This window comes from Scyliorhinus torazame, chromosome 5 (genome assembly GCF_047496885.1).
Source record: "Scyliorhinus torazame isolate Kashiwa2021f chromosome 5, sScyTor2.1, whole genome shotgun sequence".
NCBI classification, from domain to species: domain Eukaryota; kingdom Metazoa; phylum Chordata; class Chondrichthyes; order Carcharhiniformes; family Scyliorhinidae; genus Scyliorhinus; species Scyliorhinus torazame.
The window spans coordinates 118,795,820-118,811,984 of NC_092711.1; the positions used below are offsets into that span (position 1 = coordinate 118,795,820).

General features: G+C 43.2%; 1 long non-coding RNA gene across 2 annotated transcripts in view; it reads left to right on the forward strand.

Moving 5' to 3' along the window:
- The window catches only part of LOC140419600 (uncharacterized), a 43,581-nt gene that overhangs the window by 3,688 nt on the left and 23,728 nt on the right, over positions 1–16,165 (forward strand). The window contains exons 2-3 of one of the 2 annotated variants that reach the window (XR_011945891.1): positions 5,226–5,374; positions 11,886–12,666. This is a non-coding gene — a long non-coding RNA (uncharacterized lncRNA). Of the gene's footprint in view, positions 1–5,225; positions 5,375–11,885; positions 12,667–16,165 lie in introns of those variants that run through there. The other variant, XR_011945892.1, reaches the window with a different exon arrangement.

The following is a 16,165-nucleotide window of genomic DNA, read 5'->3' on the forward strand; positions in this document are numbered from 1 at the left end:
AAGGACCCGGAAAACACGATCCGAGACATCACGTACCCTTGCACCTGGGAGGCAACATACCAAACGTGAGTCTCTCACGCTCCCACAAAATCTCCTATCTGTGCCCCTGACTATAGAGTCCCCAATTACTAATGCTCTGCTCCTCTCCCCCCTTCCCTTCTGAGCAACAGGGACAGACTCCGTGCCAGAGGCCCGTACCCCATGGCTTACCCCTGGTAAGTCGTCCCCCCCACAAGTATCCAAAGCGGTATACTTGTTTCTCAGGGGAACGACCGCAGGGGATCCCTGCACTGACTGTTTTTTCCCAGTCCCTCTTACAGTTACCCACCTATCTCCAATCTTTGGTGTAACTAATTCCCTGAAGCTGCTATCTATGACCCCTTCTGCCTCCCGAATGATCCGAAGTTCTTCCAACTCCAGCTCCAGTTCCCTAACTCGGTCTTGGAGGAGCTGGAGATGGCAGCACTTCCTGCAGGTAAAATCAGCAGGGACACTAACTGCATCCCTCACCTCAAACATCCTGCAGGAGGAACATTGTACTCCCTTCCCTGCCATTCCTCTAACTTTCTACCAAGATCTAGCTAACAACTAAATTAAATTTTTATAAAAAATAATAATAATATAATAAAAATATGGTACTTACCTCAGACCAATGGGTTTTATTATTAGGTTAGAGGAGGAGGGCGGGTGGGAGACACTACACGTGTAGTGTCTCGGGTTTCCTCTCCACCAGAATTTATTGGTGAGGGTCTTCCCAGACGTCCGCGGGTCGACTTCCTGATCCCGCCTAAAAAACTAATTTAAAGAAAAGAGAAAAAGTCTCAGCTCCTGCTGAAACTGACTCACCACTCACCAGCTGCTCTCACGCCGCCGAAATCGACTGGCCTGCCCCTGCAAAGAGAAGTGCTTTTAAAGGTTGACTTACCTCCCAGCACCCTCCTTCCGCAATGCTCCCGCTGAAACTGACTAACCAGCTGCTCTCACGCCACCGAAATCGACATAGGAGCGGAAGTAAGGCCATTCGGCCCATCGAGTCCACTCCACCATTCAATCATGGCTGATTTCAACTCCATTTACCCGCTCTCTCTCCATAGCCCTTAATTCCTTGAGAAATCAAGAATTTATCAACTTCTGTCTTAAAGACACTCAACGTCCCGGCCTCCACCGCCCTCTGTGGCAATGAATTCCACAGACCCACCACTCTCTGGCTGAAGAAATTTCTCCTCATCTCTGTTCTAAAGTGACTCCCTTTTATTCTAAGGCTGTGCCCCCGGGTCCTAGTCTCCCCTAGTCTATAAATTCATTCCCTCCCTCCCTCAACCACCTCTATCTTTAGAGTCATAGAGTTTTACATCATGGAAAGAGGCTCGTCGGCCCTTTCAGAATCTTTATTGTCACAAGTAGGCTTACATAAACACTGCCAGTTATTGTGAAAATCCCTTAGTCGCCACACTCCGGCACCTGTTCGGGTACACAGAGGGAGAATTCAGAATGTCCAATACACGAACAAGCTCGTCTTTCGGGACTTGTGGGTGGAAACCGTCGCACCCGGAGGAAACCCACGCAGACACGGGGAGAACGTGCAGACTCTGCACACACAGTGACCTAAGCTGGGAATCGAACCAGGTCCTTGCTGCTGTGAAGCAGAAGTGCTAATCACTGTGCTACCGTGCCGCCCATAAGATTATTAGATTACTAGGTCTGGATGAATTGTTTCCCAGGATGCTGTGGGAGGTGAGGGAGGCGATTGCAGGGGCTCTGACCCAAAGTTTTAATTCCTCTCTGGCCACGAGGGGAATTGCCAGGGGACTCGAGAACAGCTAATGTGGTCCCACTGTTTAAGAAGGTTGTAGAGAAAAGCCAGGGAACTGCAGACCAGTGAGTCTCACGTCACTGGTAGGGAAACTATTGGAGAAAATTCTGATGGACTCTATCTCCACTTGGAGAGGTTTGATCAGGATAGTCAGCATGACTTTGTCAGAGGGAGGTCATGCCTAACAAATTTGATTGAATTTTTTGACCATGTGACCAGGTGTGCAGATGGGGGTAGTGCAGTTGATGTAGTTTACATGGATTTCAGCAAAGCCTTTGACAAGATCCCACATGAGAGACTTGAAATTGAGCAGGTGGATTCAAAATTGACTTAGATGTAGGAGACAGAGGGTGACGACTGCTTTAGTGACTGGAAGCCAGTGACCAGTGGCATCCCACAGGGATCTGTGCTGGGTCCCCTATTATTCAGCATTGATACAAACAACATGGACGACTATGTGGGGGGTAGGATCAGTGCTTTGTGGATGACACAAAGATTAGCTGGGTAGATAACAGTGAGGATGAGTATCTTGTGTTACAGGAAGATGTTGATGGGTTGGTCAAATGGGCGGATAAGTGGCAAATGAAATTTAACCCTAAAATGTGTGAGGTGACACATTTTGGAAGGGATAACGTGACAAGGAAGTATTCAATGAACAGCGTGACACTGGGATGTTCTGAGGAACAAAGGGACCTTGATGTGTTTGTCCAAAGATCTGTGAACGTGGAAGGGCAGGTTAATAGGGTGGTGAAAATGACATATGAGACATTACTGTGAGCAGTTCTGGTCACCACATTAGAGGAAGGATATGATTGAACTGGTGGTGCAGACGAGATTCACCAGGATGTTGCCTGGGATGGAACATTTGAGTTATGAAGAGAGGTTGGATAGAACAAACAAAGAACAAATAAATGTACAGCACAGGAACAGGCCCTTCGGCCTTCCCAAGCCTGTGCTGGCCTTGCGGCCCATCTAACTTAAAACCTTCTATTCTTCCGGGGGTCCATATTACTTTATTCCCATCCTATTCATGTATTTATCGAGATGCCCCTTAAACGTCACTATTGTACCTACTTCCCCCACCACCTCCGGCAGCGAGTTCCAGGCACCCAATACCCTCTGTGTCAAAAAGCTTCCCTTGCACATCTCCTCTAAGCTTTGCCCCTCGCAACTTAAACCTCTGCTTCCTAGTAATTGACTCTTCCACCCCTGGGAAAAAGCGTCTGACTATCCACTCTTGTCTATGCCCCTCATAATTTTGTAGACATCTATCAGGTCGCCCCTCAACCTCTTGTCGCTCCAGTGAGAACAAACCGAGTTTATCCAACCCCTCCTCATGGTTAATGCCCTCCATAATAGGCAACATCCTGGTAAACCTCTCTGTACCCTCTCCAAAGCCTCCACATTCTTCTGGAAGTATGTGTGGCGACCAGAATTGAACACTATATTCCAACTGTGGCCTAATTAAGGTTCTGTGCAGCTGCTACATGACTTGGCAATTTTTATACTCAATGCCCCGGCCGATGAAGGCAAGCATGCCGTATGGCTTCTTGACTACCTTCTCCACCTGTGTTGTCACTTTCAATGACCTGTGGACCTGTACACCCAGATCTCTCTGCCTGTCAATACTCAAAAGGGTTCTGCCATTTGTTGTATATTTCCACCTGTATTAGACCTTCCAAAATGCATTACCTCACATTGTCTGGTTTAAACTTAATCTGCCATCTCTCCGCCCAAGTCTCCAACCGATCTATATCCTGCAGTATCCTCTGACAGTCCTCATCGCTATCCGCAATTCCATCAACAATTGTGTGATCCGCAAACTTACTAATCAGACTGGTTCCATTTTGCTCCAAATAAGACCATAAGACATAGGAGCGGAAGTAAGGCCATTCGGCCCATCGAGTCCACTCCACCATTCAATCATGGCTGATTTCAACTCCATTTACCCGCTCTCTCTCCATAGCCCTTAATTCCTCGAGAAATAATTTATATGTACTACAAACAGCAACGGTCCCAGCACTGATCACTGCAGAACACCACAAATCACAACCATCCATTCAGAAAAGCACCCTTCCACTGCTACCCTCTGTCTTCTATGACCGAGCCAGTCCTGTATCCATCTACCCAGCTCACCTCTGAACCTGTACAACTTCACCTTCACTCCCAGTCTGCCATGATGGACCTTGTCAAAGGCCTCACTGAAGTCCATGTAGACAACATCCACTGCCCGATCTTCATCAATCATCTTCGTCACTTCCTCGAAAAACCCGATCAAGTTAGTGACACACGACCTTCCTTTCACAAACCATGCTGCCTCTCGCTAATACATCCACTTGCTTCCAAATGGGAGCAAATCCTGTGTCGAAGAATTATCTCCAATAATTTCCCTACCACTGGCGTAAGGCTCACCGGCTTGTAATTTTCTGTATTATCCTTTCGGCTTGGGTTGTTTCCATTGGAGCGGAGAAGATTGGGGGCGGGGGAAGGGAAATCTGATGGAGGTGTACAAGATTATTAGGGGCTTGGACAGGGTGGATAGGGACCAGCTGTTCCCCTCAGTTGAAGGTCAGTCAGAAGGGGAGATGAGCTCATGGTGAAGGGAAGAAGGTTTTGGGGGGTTTCTGAGTTAAAAGCCTTTTTACCCAGAGGGTGGTGATGGTTTGGAACACACTGCCTGGGAGGGTGGTAGAAGCGGGTTGCCTCACATTTTTTAAAAAGTACCTGGATGAACACCTGGCACGTCAAAACATTCAAGGCTGTGGGCAAATGCCGGCAAATGGGATTAGGTAGGTCAGGTGCTTTTCATGTGTCGGTGGCCATTCAAACTCAATGGGCCGAAGGGCCTCTTCACTGTTGCTGATAATACAAAGTTCGGTGGCATCGCAGACAGACTAGATGATGGAATAAAATTGCAAGAAGATATTGACAGACTCGGTGAATAGGCAAATTTGTGGCAAATGGAATTCAATGTAAGCAAGTGTGAGGTTATACATTTTGGACCAAAAACGAATGGAACAGAGCACCCTCTAAATGGAAAGAGTTTCGGTACAGTGGATGTCGAAGAGACTGGGGGTGGGGGTGGGGGAGGGAGGCGGGGGGGGGGGGGGGGGGGGTCAGATGCATAGATCTGTAGTGGGAAAAATAACCCCCAGAAACTAGACTGTAGACTATTCAGTGAGAGAAATGCTTTATTAAATGAGAGAGCTCTGGGAGAAGCCCTATACCCTCAGACAGGGAGTCGCCGACTTCTCCTCGATTGTGTTTGGGACTTAGCCTTTATACACATGAGTAAACAAAGTTGACACTTGATCATATGATCATGAGTTAGTTCGTTAGGCAGAAGCGTTAGTCATTTTGCAATAAAAAACAGCAAGAAATCGAGGCCAACTTCTGCTAATTTACTTTGCAGATACTATGACAGACACTACGGTTGCAACATCAGGTTCGGGCAGTTGCCTTTTTGCTGAACATCTGCCTTCATCGTGGTTTGTGGTTGGAACTCTTTGTGTGTGAGCAGTTGAACAACGGAGAAGTGTGATAATAGCTTATAACTCAAAGGTCAGTTTGTTGTGCAAATGTCTTGTGCGTAAGTCAGCACATTTAATGTCTTTAAACAGAGTCCATTTTATATCAGGCGGCATCCATTTTGTATCTTCTGAAGTCTGTACGGAATTCTACCTCTTCAGATCCTTAAAATGCCACAAACAAGTGCAGAAATTAATCAAAAAGGCTAATGAAATGCTGGCATTTATATCTAGAGGATTGGAGATTGCACAAGTTATGCTGCAGTTATACAAAACCCTGGGAAGACCCCACTTGGGGGCTGTAAACAGTTCTGGGCACAACACCTTTGGAAGGATATTTTATGCTTGGAGGGAATACAACACAGGTTCAATCAAACAATACCCCACAATACCTGGATTACAGGGGTTAAATTACCTGGAGAGACGACACAAATTAGGCCAGTTTTCACAATAATTTAGAAGGTTAAATATCTCAAGCTATTAACAGGGAAAGACAGGGTTGATGAAGATAAACTATTTTCACTGGTTGGCGATTCTAAAACTCGGGATCATTGTCTAAAAATCAGGGCTAGACCGTTCAGGAGAGATGTTAGGAAGAAGTTCTTCACATACAGGGTGGGAGAGGTTTGGAACTCTCTCCCACAAACAGCAGGTGAAGCTGGATCAGTTGTTAACATAGATTCATAGAAGTTAGGAGCAGGAGGAGGCCTTTTGGCCCTTCAAGCCTGCTCCACCATTCATCACGATCATGGCTGATCATCCAACATAAGTTTAAATCTGAAGTAGAGTTTTGTTCAGCGAAGATATTCAGGGATATGGAGTTAGGTCACAGATCAGTCATGATCTCACTAAATGGCAGGACAGACTCGAGGGGCTGAATGGCCTACTCCTGTCCCTATGTGTATTTTTCTGATTCTGAAATTCAGACAACAGCATCATGGGGAAAGAGTCCGGATTAGAACCTGAGTTAGTCCGAGCTGCAAACCATCCCTCCAGATCCTTGCCCTTCATGGATATAATGAAGACCAAGGCAATAGTTGGATTATTGAAAGACTTGACGGAGTTGTTGGATTCCATTTTTCGGGTTGCAGGATAAAGCCTGACGGAATCCACTCCCCACAGCCTTGAGCTGCCTTTGTACATCATCAAAGCCTTGACGCTTCGTTTGAGTTGCTGCCGAAAAGTCCTGAATCCTCACTCCCTCCTGGAGCCAGACGCCACCTCACCGTAACCGTCTCCAGGACCTTCTGGCGATCTTTCAAGTTGTGGAAGTGAATGATTACAGGCCTGGGATGAAAACTATGCCTCGGCCTCAGAGACAGGATACGATGCACCCTTTCTAATTTGAAACACTCAGGCTTCATATCCAGCTGAGAAAACGTGGCAGCCGGTCCCTGAAGAACCTAACGGGAGCCTTACCCTCCACACCTTCTGACAGGCTGACCACTCGAATGTTCTTTCTCCGACCCTCGGTCCTCCAGGACCTCCGCCAGCCACTCGGCTGGTTTTCAAAGGGTTGAATTCTTGCCTCCGTCGAGAAGGCATCTTGCTGAATGTTCAGGATTCTCTCCTCCGGATCATCGAGCCTCTTCATGGCGTTTTGCAGCTGGGCCTCATGAGCTCACAGATATTGAGTCAGCACACTCCGCCTCTGGTCAGTAACACGGATAATGTCGGCAGTCATCATTTTCGCCGCCTCCCAGAGCCCCAGAGTTTGCAGGGGCGAGAGACCTCCTGAGGGTCAGGCCGCCATGTTGAAAAGGCGGCTCCATTCCCGCTGAATCCACCTGCGCTGTTTTATCGACGCATTTCTTGCCTTTTTCCTGCATAAACCGAACTGAACCCTGACGTCTTCCAGAGACATGATAACAAATATTAATTCAAGGAATAGGGAGACGAGTGGTGGGCTATCAGGATAATCGACAGATTATAGGTGAGTGGCACCATAACCTGTGGAAAACCAGCTACTCCCACACCTGTATCATTCTCTGGATTCTGGAGCTTCAGTCGTCAAGTATTTTCAAGACACAGACTGATAGGTTTCCAGATGTTGAAGATGTCGAGGGATATGAGGGATAGTGTGGGAAAACGATGCTGAGGTTGATCGGCCAATGATCCCATTGTATGGTTCAGGCTCGATGGGCCGAATGGCCGACTGCAGCTCATATTTGTTGTGATCTCCTGGACAGGAAGCTGTGAGCTTGGATCTGTCAATCAGCCTGAATCAGCACCTTCAGGAGAATAGGGAGTGTGAATATTAGATACAGCAGAGTGAGAATGGAGGGAGATTGTGTAGGATGGAGATTTACAGCTTTCGGGGAATAAGAGAGGAAATATAACGTTCCATAGGAACTAGAATTATCTGTTCTGAGTTTCTATCCTGTACTGACAGTGATGAATTTTGTAAATTGTTTTTACAGGATTTTAGACGAGGAGGAATTGCAGACAGAAATCTCAAACGTCACGTCTCGATCTGACGGTCATTTCTTTCCTTGGAACCTGAATATCATTGGGCTTTCAATCTAGAAGGAGAAATGTTTATCCAAACCGTCAGCTAAACATTTCAACCATCAGTGTGACTGGAAAAGCACCGAGACCCACACAACACACACCCGAGTGAGCGTGTTCCAGTGAACTGACTGTGGAAAGAGCTTTAACCAGTAACACAGCCTGAAAAACATCACAATATTCAGAGCGGGGAGGGACCATACCCGTGTTGTGGACAAGGCTTCAACTGATTGTCCAACCTGGAGAGACGTGAGGAGACCCAAAACATGGAGAAACCGTGGAAATGTGGGGACTGTGGGAAGGGATACTCAGTCCCATCTCAGCTGGAGATTCATCGACGCAGTCACGCTGGGGAGAGGCCATTCACCTGCTCTCAGTGTGAGAAGGGATTTACTCGGTTATCTCACCTGCGGAGACACCAGCGAGTTCACACTGGGGAGAGGCCATCCACATGCTCTCAGTGTGGGAAAGGATTTACTCAATTACCTCACCTGCAGAGACACCAGCGAGTTCACACTGGAGAGAGGCCGTTCACCTGCTCTGTGTGTGGGAAAGGATTTGCTGAAGTATCCACCCTGCGGAGACACCAGCGAGTTCACACTGGGGAGAGGCCGTTCACCTGCTCTGTGTGTGGGAAAGGATTTGCTGAAGTATCCACCCTGCGGAGACACCAGCGAGTTCACACTGGGGAGAGACCATTCACCTGTTCTCAGTGTGGGAAGGAATTTGCTGAAGTATCGACCCTGCGGAGACACCAGCGAGTTCACACTGGGGAGAGGCCGTTCACCTGCTCTCAGTGTGGGAAAGGATTTACTCAATTATCCACCCTGCGGACACACCAGCGGGTTCACACTGGGGAGAGACCGTCCACCTCTCAATGTGAGACAGGATTGTCTGTTTCATCGGACCTGCTGTGACACCAACAATTTCACAATCGATTACAGGGGTTGGATTCTGCTGTTATTGTTTCTGCTCTACACCCAGGACTGCATTTTGTTCATTCTGACAGGTGGTCAGTGGGGATGGTCGGAGGGTTTCTTTCTGCTGGACTGGCCGGTCTCACCACTTTGCCTCCAGTGGGCTGATGCTCTTTGAGCCTTGTTGCTAATACCTGGCTTCAAATTGCACAAGGATCACAGAGTGAAAGGGTGTTTGGAAGTTTGAAGATATTTAGTTGCCATTTCTGTTTGGAACCCTGCAAAGCATGCCACGTTACCATGAGGATGGGCCCGGGTGGTTACATGGTTATTTTGTTGAAATAATCTGGGTGTTCCTCACAGAAGAAAACTATCATGGTATGAGGGGCAAGTTGTCTGAGGTGGACTGGGAAACTGATTGGTACAGGGAATACCTAATATTGAAGGAATGATTACATATTTATCAGGAGGTCGGTTTGCTCAGTTGGCAGGACGACTGGTTTGTGATGCAGAGCAAGGTCAACAGTGAGGATTCAACTCCCGTACTGGCTGAGTTTATTCATGAAGGCCCCACCTTCTCAACCATGCCCCTCACCTGAGGTGTGCTGACCCTGGGTTAAATCACCACTAGTCAGCTCTCTCTCTGTCAAAGGAGAGCAGCCTCTGGTCCTCTGGGATTTTTGCAACTTTTATTTCACATATATACAACAAATATAGATTCCTTTAAGGAACAAAAATCCAACAGGAAAAGTGATGTAACCTTGGCTACCAAGAAAAGTTAAAGATTCCACGAGATCCATTCGAATTCAGCAAAGGAGGATCAAGAAACTGATGAGAGCAAACTGGCGAGAAACATAAAAACCGACTGGAAAAGCTTCGACAGGAATGTGAAATGGAAAAGATTAGCAAAGACCAATGTGGGTCCATTCCAGGCAGAGACAGGAGAGTTTAGAATGGGGAGTCAGGAAATGGCAGAGAAACTAAACAATGTGTGTCTGACTTCACAGAGGAAGATACAGAAATTGTCCCCAAAACACCAGAGAACCAAGGGACTGGCAGAGATTAGTATTGGTGAAGAAGTCGTACTGGAGAAATTAATGGGCTTGAAAGTTAATAAAACCCCAAAAGCTGATGATCTACATCCCAGAGTGTTGAACGAGGTGGCTGTAGAGATCTCTATTCCTCATTCTAAATTCTCCTGACTCTATCTGGAACGGACAAACCTTTGTCTGAGCCAAACGTTTCCTTATTACGTAGCCACAGAAACCTTTACAGTCCATTTTCATGTATTTTGCTAGTTCACTTCTATTCTATTCTCCCTTTGTTTCTGTGTCTTGGTCGAAGAACTGAAGTAAATCCTCGGGAATGAATCATTCTGGACTGGTTCTGAAACAATTAAGTTTCAACTTCCAGGACAGAGTAACTATAATCTTGGAATGTGATTTTAGGTTATGTAAAAGGGAATAATTCTATTTTGTAGTTTACTGTGTAGGTTTCAGAGTTAAAGTAGCTTCTAGTTTGTTTGTTTGTTGTACTAAAAGTCGTAAAACTTGAAGTCCCGTCGTGTGATCCTTTTAATTTGTTGACTGGGAATTTGATTTTTTATAAGAAGTTGCTGACCTTTATGGAGATCCTAATCCACAAATTTTGACTTCCTATTTGACCCTCGGGCACCTTTCTGTCTCTGTTGCTCGTGTCACTGACAGCCAGGTGATGGAGCTGAGGGCTGAATTTAGCTGAGAATAACAGGGCTGTGCCCCAGTTGGGGAACTGCCATGGGCTTCGCTAATAGAGACAGGAAGGTGCTGGAGGACTGACTGGGAACTGCACCTCCAACCAATCAGGTTTGCGGGGGGGGGGGGGCTGTGACCGGGGCTGATGGTGGTGCGACCCCCAGGGTTCAGTGCCCCTGTGTCCAAGGCGGGGAGTCACGGGGACAGGGTATAGAGGAGCCGAGGTGAAACCATTTGGGACCAGAACATTGTGAACATCCTGTTACTCTGGTTGTCTTTGACCCTCAAGTAGTTTCTGTATTTTTTTTAACCATTTTGTTTCCTCAATAAACTTTTGACAGGAAAATATTTGAATTTGTTGGACTTTTCTTGATTAAATTTGTTCACTTTCGGGAAAGTGGGTGAGAGGGGTTGACAGGCTCTTTAACTGAAGGTGAGTCCCTCTAAGGTAATTGGTAAAGGAGCCAGAGGGGTTGAGGAGATTTGATTTTTCTTTTGACACAGTGTTTGAAAATGGGTTTAAGGAATCAATTGTGATTGACTAATTTATCAAGGTTCTCTGAGGAAGTAACAAGGGATCTCAATGAAGGGGAACCTGTGGATGTGCTTTATCTGGATTTCCAGAAGGTATTTCCCATTGTGCCCCATCAAAGGTAATTACACAAAATAAGAGCTCGTGGTTTGGGGACAACATATCAGCATGGTTAGAGGATTGGTTAGCGAACAGGAAGCAGCCAGTAGGTATAAATGGGTCATTTCTGGGTGGGTAAGATGTGACAAGTGGAATGTCACCAGGATCAGTGCTGGGCTCTCAACCATTTACAATCTGTATGAATGTGTTGGATGACGGGATTGAATGTCTGGCGGCTAAATTTTCTGATGCCTCAAAGATGGGTAGGAAAGTAATTTGTGAAGTGGATTTAAGAAGTCTGCAAAGGACTGCAATAGGTTAAGTGAGTGGGCAAAAACTGACAGATGGAGCCTAACTTTGGGAAATGTGAATTGTCCACTTTGTCAGGAAGTATTAAATAAAACAATCTTATTTAAATGGAGAGAGATTGCAGAACTCTTGAGGTACAGAGGGATCGGGATGCCCGATCCCAAGTTAGTCTGCAGGTACAGCAAGTGATTAGGAAGCTCAATGGAATATTGTTGTTTATTGCAAAGGAAATCTAATATAAATTGAGGGAAGGATTTCTACCATTCTGTTACCAGCAGCACTTTGCAATTACTGGAACTCAGTAGAAATGTAAGTTAAAACTTCTCAGGTGCCAATAGGAATTGTTTTGTTTGTCTTCTATTGATTACAATTTGAAAGTCATTTAAAAGGCAATTTGTAGACAATTTGAAGCTTTTAAAGAATCACAGACATTATCTTCTTGCTTAGGGAAACAGCTCGACAATGACTTTTAAAAGTCAAAGTCTGAAAATGAAATATGAAAAAGAGAGAGAGATAATCTTCAGCTTCAAACCATTGAAACAAAAACTAACAAACTACCCACAAAAACCTACTTTAAAAAATGGCGGAACGAAAACTCTTCAGTTATACCGTTTCATATCTGTCTTAAATCATCTAATCACACCCCAATATAATCCTAATTGGTTTGGGTTAGACTCAAACACATTTGATTTGACGGCAAGCCGTCCATCTTCAATATGTAATATTACTTTAAATTGTTGCGTATCTGCATTCTTGTGTATGTTAAAGAATGTGATATGGTGCTTTATCAAAGCCAGCAAAAACTGGCTGTATGCTGGCTTGGCTATTGTAACAATGGAGACTTCATGTAATCTTTTCATGCAATGCTGGACAATGATTTGCAAAATGTAAATCAAATCTGTTTTAACCTAGTAAAGTGAATTATGCTGCTTCTCTGAAATTGTTATGTTTTGAGAAAGTTGGAATCAAATATATTTGATTTGATGTTTTATAAACTGTCCATTAAAATGGTTCAGCTTTAAGTTATGGAATGTGGTTCACGCTGTAATCACTAATGGCCCGAAATGAGAATAGAGCCTTTACTCCTGCCACCTCGTTGCCATGGAATTCAGCCCTTGTCCTTGAAGAAATGTAGTAAAATGTGTTTGTTTTATCAGACTTTGGTGTTACTTTAAAACTATGTACCTAAAAGTTGTGTTCGACAAAATGATTAAATGAATTTGCAGAATGTGTGTTTTTAATCCTTAATTTAAAACTGGGGCTTAATATTTACGTTTAAACAGCTATCTCTTACTTATATTAAGTGTATTAGAAATACCTGGCTTCTACAGTCGGCCCTTTGATAAATCGAAAGATTAAGTGAGATATATCAGAATAAGATAAAATACATCATTAATGCGATAGGATAGGTAAAAGCGCAAAGAATAACTCATTCATATTGTCATTGCAGTTTTAAACAATAGAATAGACACTTCGCATTGCAACAGGCATTTCAAAATAATTATTACAATTCTTAAAGAATAACAATTAATAAATTAATCAAATTTGATACTACTGATTCAGTATTAATAAATTAAACAATATGTTAATAATAGTCAAATAGTTGATTGATCAGTAACATTTGAACAATAGTATTTCATCTCAAATTCCTCAATTGGGGGTGCAGTTGGGTTAGTTTGAATCATTCTGATAGTTGGTCCCCTGCATTTAGCGAATAGTTCTTTGATGCACTTAGCACATTGGTATGTTATGTAAATGATGAATACAGCTACACAGGAGAATAGGATTATTCTTATTGTGGACATTCCAGTGTGTCCAAGCCACTCGCAAATTTTATCCCAGAGCGAGATAAATTGGGGTGGATCAAATTTTTTGATTTCTTTTTGGATATGTAATGCCAAATCTTTAACTTCTTTAGAGTTATCGGGAATGAAAGTGCAACATTCTGCACCAATCAGGGCGCAGGTGCCACCTTTTTCGGCTAGCACATAGTCAAGTGCCATTCAATTTTGTAATGCCATGGTTCGAATTGCTCGAATTTCGTCAAAAGTTTTATCTAGGGCAGTGGCGGTGTAATCGGCTACTTGTTGTATGATGGTTGTTATTTTATTCAATTCATTCTCCATCCTCATTTCCCAATAGAAAGGAATCATTCTAGCATAAATTGCACCTCTTAAGGTAATGGAACGTCTATTTCTTCGAGCAGCTGCTTCTGAAACATGAGGGAGATTAGTCACATGACGAATGGCGGGTACAATGTATCCTAAGTAGCAAGATCCTGACCAGGTTCTTGGGAGCCAGGAATATGCTTTATCATCACAAATAAAATAAGTTCCATTATAAGCAGAATATAAGTAAATATATTCTAAGAACCATTGCTCTTTGAATGTTTTATTATTTTTGGGGTTAGGTATGCCTGTTATCCTTGAGGACTGCAGAACTCTTTGTAAGCGATCGTTTGTACATTTATAAACAATGTTAACATCTACATAATTAGTACAAACACTATTACCCATTTGTATCCCTTTAGGGTTCTTACAGATGAGGTAAATTGATCCTTTTTGTTTAATATTAGTTGGGAGGTTAAGATGGTGAGGTTTTTTGTCAAGGTTATATTTAAGTTGGTACCATCCTGAAAAGGTATTTAGTGGATAACCTGCAGATTTCCATAAGTTAATAGATTTGGGATGTGAACCTGGTACCTTCCTTTTCCACATGAATATGCTCCAGAACATAGAACATAGAATATACAGTGCAGAAGGAGACCATTCGGCCCATCGAGTCTGCACCGACTCACTTAAGCTCTCACTTCCACCCTATCCCAATAACCCCTCCTAAGCTTTTTGGTCACTAAGCGCAATTTAGCATGGCCAATCCACCTAACCTGCTCAACGGATCACCACTGAGTGAGGGACATTTTGATAGATGTACCATTCTGCTGTTTCTGAAGCATTAAAGGGAATAGTCAGAAAGGGAATACCCTACCCTGAGTTAGTTGGGGTTGCAATGCATACCCAACAATTGGAAATATTAAAGTTTTTATCATATATCTTAGATGAGTAAAGAAATGTGTTCTTATTCAGTTCTGGTACAACGTTCACAAAGCCAATCACATAACTGAAAATGAGTATTACGGTTAACATTTTACAGATCTTAACATTGATATACTGATTGAAAATTGATATCATGATTACATAATTCAGCAATAAACAATAATAATAATTTCATGTATACAAATAAAATGATTACGCAATAACAAGTTGAGCATATGATCTAGTAATAAATGGTAAAATGATTATCAAAATTGATTATGTAATTTATTAATAAATTATTCATAATAATTCACCAATAAATGAATAATAATTAAGCTTTGTATTGGATGTGAATTATCAAGTCTTTGATATCTTCTGGATTATACACAAAAGCTTGTTGAAAGGGCTAATTTTCTTGCAAAGACAAAAAGGGTCGTATAGTGGGTGGATAAATTGGAATGATTCCATTTGCATCTCCAAATGTTTTTTATATTTGTCACTCAAATGGACTGGGAGTAAAAGTTGGATTGCTGCCAAATTTCTGTTATCAAGTCTCTTAGAACGATATGTTCTTTTGGAATATAGATTTGCTTTTAATCAGAGTTACTTTTCTGAAGTTTTAATTTGCAAGCTAATTCTAAACATTTATTTTAAAATATCAAACACAATAACTTATTGAATATATAACTGAACCAATCTCTTAGTTTTCTGTAGATGAATTCGTCGATTCTATTAAAGGAAGCACAACTAACAAGATATGTTAATTTCTTAAAATTAATAAAGCAACATTCAGAATAATGTTTTCTCATGTATACAACTTTTCTCAAGTTGACAGTTCTTGGCAACTTTTTTGCGATACATGACTTGTCCCGTATCCCTGTAGCCAGGAGGCTGGCTTTCATCATCAACCAGTCTGCGACCATGAAATCTGAAACTCGCAAAATGGCCGTCTTCAACACGAGAAAGGAATCTTCTGGAATTCTTTTTTGAAGTGAATGCAAGGGTTGGATTTGTCGTTAACGGAGGAGGAGAGACAACGATTGACGTGCCTTTGTTAGCAATTGAGGTTTCGGACTGAGGTCTGGGTAGGATCAAGTTTAAAGCTGCAAACAGTTCTGGTGGCTGTTTGGTGCTTAATTGGATCATGGCCAGCAGCATTTTGTGGTCGGTCTCAGAGTAAGATAACGGTTTGTTCTGGGGTAAAAGTGTCCTTGACAGATAGTTCATTTGGCCAGACCCCCCTTGTGGAACCTCGATCAGTGTATTCATTGTTTTCATGTCAGTAGCAGCTTGCAATAATGTAAGATTTGATTTAGTTATCACTGGTACACCTTGGGTCTTAGTTAACATCATTTCGAATTGTCCGGTTGGTGGCGCTGTTTGCTTTGGAGAGTTCAGCTGATATTTAAAAAACAGATTTGAAGTCTCTTGTGTAATTAATTTGTCTGTCAGTAATTTGTTATGACATTTCATGGTGTCCATGTCATTTTCCAAGATACATTTTTCCTCAAGTAACTGGCAATTTTGACTTTTGGTTTGCTCAATTTGATGTTGCAATTTTGCTATTTGAAAAGATAGCTGTTGAACCTTAAAGTTTTCATTTTCCATCAATGTTTTAATTTCATCATAATGCTCAAGTTTGGATTTTGCATCTCGTAATTCCTCAACAACTGCTGCTAGTTGGTCTTTAGTGGA